The sequence below is a fragment of the Adiantum capillus-veneris genome, chromosome 14 (genome assembly GCF_014529385.1).
Source record: "Adiantum capillus-veneris isolate H3 chromosome 14, ASM1452938v2, whole genome shotgun sequence".
NCBI lineage: Eukaryota > Viridiplantae > Streptophyta > Polypodiopsida > Polypodiales > Pteridaceae > Adiantum > Adiantum capillus-veneris.
Genome location: NC_140944.1, coordinates 57785682 through 57788275, shown reverse-complemented (window position 1 = coordinate 57788275; position 2594 = coordinate 57785682). Strand labels below are relative to the sequence as shown.

Here is a 2594-nt window from a genome sequence, read left to right as displayed (position 1 = left end):
GGCAAAAAAAGAATATTCCGGCCTTTAAAGTTGCCCCTGATTCTTGTCCGTGAAAATTTTGGTTTCCGGTGAGTGATTTTCCTTCACGCACGATGGCTTCTCCTCATAATGGGGGCTTTACAAATGTGCGCTTTTACCACAAAAATTTACAAGGGTAAATCAGGCTCCATACTTAACAAGAATGTTGTTGTCTTTGTTAAGTAGTTTTTTCAAGTTTCGAAATCTGTGCAAGTAATATCTGGAAGATGTTATTGGGTCCGATTGTATGAGTCGTCTAATGTAAGAATTTTCTGTTTCATCGTTATCTTTGGTTATAGGAGTGAGTTTTTCCAAACAGTTGATTAGTTCTTTCCAGCGTCTCTCTGTAGCCGAGAAAGTGACAAAGAAGGTAGGAGGACCTAGCTGTCTTATCATAGCAAAGATATTTTTCTTGATTTTTTGTTTGTAATCCGGAGAAGTTCTCAAAGATTCATAGTCTCTGTAACCTATCTTTGATCGAATAATTCTGTCGATATTTGTGTCATGCAACACATCTAGCACGTAAAGAACGGTCCCTTTGAGCTTGACCTTTCTTAGACGAACCCATATAGATGAAATAATTTGTTGGGTCATTATTTTCACTGCTTTAAAGAATAAGTTTTCTATATCCAATGCAAATCGCCTATCACCGTGAAGCAATTCCCATTTTGCAATTTTATGATAATTTTTAACTGCTAGATCGTGATATTTGCGCGGTTCGCCGAAGAATATTCTTGGAAAACCTAATTCTTCGTAGAATGTATCTTTTAATAAACCAAGTGGATGATTTCCTTCACAAGGTGCAACGTGTAGGATCTTATCGTTGTAGTCAATGATTTGCTGTGCCGACGTGAACTGATGAATGAGAATATCGTGATAATTTTCATCGTCTTCATTGTTGTCATTGCACATTGCAAGATCAATAGAATGTGCCTTTTGCAAAAGGGTCATATGTCGCAACCAATCCTCGTTTAAACTTATACTCTCTTCTGTGTAAAGATGAGAATACAGAAGATCTTTCAGCGCTTTAAGAGTGAGCAGTGGACGTACTGATCCGCTCAAATAACAATGGTTGTATTCTAGTTTTCTCTTTAAACCTATAAGAATTGAGTTTTCCTAGCTCATCGATGAATCGTGGCAAGCTTCTTTGTGTTTCGGTAACGTTGGCCAGTACATTCACAATGCTTCCATGCAAACCATACTGTCTGTCGTATGTCAATTCTCGTATTTTTGAGAACAATATTCGGGGTGCGATCAATCTTTCTTCTATCTTGTTTAGTCTCTGTACAGTTTCGATTTTGTCATTCAATCCAATTTCTTGTAAAGATTTGTAAGTCACTGCTGGTTTTCTTCTCTTTCGTTTGCAAGGTTCACAAATTTGCATAACATTGTCGCTAGCTTTCTTTTTTTTTGTAGACATTATTTGGTACCTAAAAAGCAGTCTGTTGCAATGCTCGCACAAGATTGAAGGAGTATCCTGTATTTCCTTTAAATATATTTCTGCAGGTGCATCATTGGAACGTAGTCTCTTTCTCGAGCATGGTTCGTTTTCCCGAGGAAGAATATTTTGATGGGATTTCCTAAGGCGTTTTATTTTTGTTGTTATCGTTGTTTGCTCAAGTGAATCGGAAATGAACAAATGAAAGTGACGATCGAGGTAGCATCCAAGTAAAGAGAGAAAGGCGATGTCCCACCGTCTGCCTTGTTCTTTGTTTCGATTGCAGAACCCTCTATCCGCACAAAACTATCAACACTCAGAAAGGAAGCAAATTGACTTATCAAAGATGAACCGATGACGACAGTGACTGTATTGGAGTTGTGTGAATCCACAAGATCAGCTTTGAAAAACTTCACAATTTTGGGATCGAAAAGCTTGTATGTGCCATAATTGTTCAGTACACAACCCTCAATTGAAAATCTAGGAGTGATGTAAGAGAGGTCTGTTATATGCAAAAAAGGCACAGCATGTTCTTCAGTACGAGGCTCTTGCTGTGGGAAAGGGTTGACTCTCACTTCATCGTCTTCAATATCAATTAAAGCATCTACAAAACAATACATAACAACGTGAAAATCTATTCACATCGAAAGGCAGAGATAGACATTCAATGTTTTTGGTTCAATGTATACCATTTCTCTCGATCTTAACAATAGCCATCTTTGCTTTTTGCGCTTTCGAGCATTCGACTTGTGCGCCTAATGTAAAAGATGGGACATTTCAAAATACAAAAGATAAAGATTTCAATTTTGCATGGGTTTTTCTTTAAAAGAAGGTAGAATCAAACGTACTGGAAGCTTGCCCTTTGCCTTTCGAGGGGGATGGCTGGATAGCGAAATTCGGTTCACTATATACAGTACGCTTGCGAGAAGTTGTCGGAGTGCTTGCAGATGACTCACTCACATCAAACCGTACACATTCACGTTTGGAAATTCCACTTTTTCCATTGCATTCTCACATTACCGCACAAGACTCGCACTTTTTCTTAACTCTACAAAAACAATCATAACCAAAAAAAACCACCAAAAATAAGGAACACCATAACCCCCACACCCATACCATCAATATCCATGCTTTGTAC

The 2594-nt window shown here is 38.1% G+C and overlaps 1 pseudogene; it reads right to left on the bottom strand.

Annotated features, from left to right (window-relative positions):
• Window positions 1–1765: 1765 nt before the first annotated feature.
• LOC147442435 (uncharacterized) lies at window positions 1766–2173 on the bottom strand (annotated as a pseudogene).
• Window positions 2174–2594: the final 421 nt, after the last annotated feature.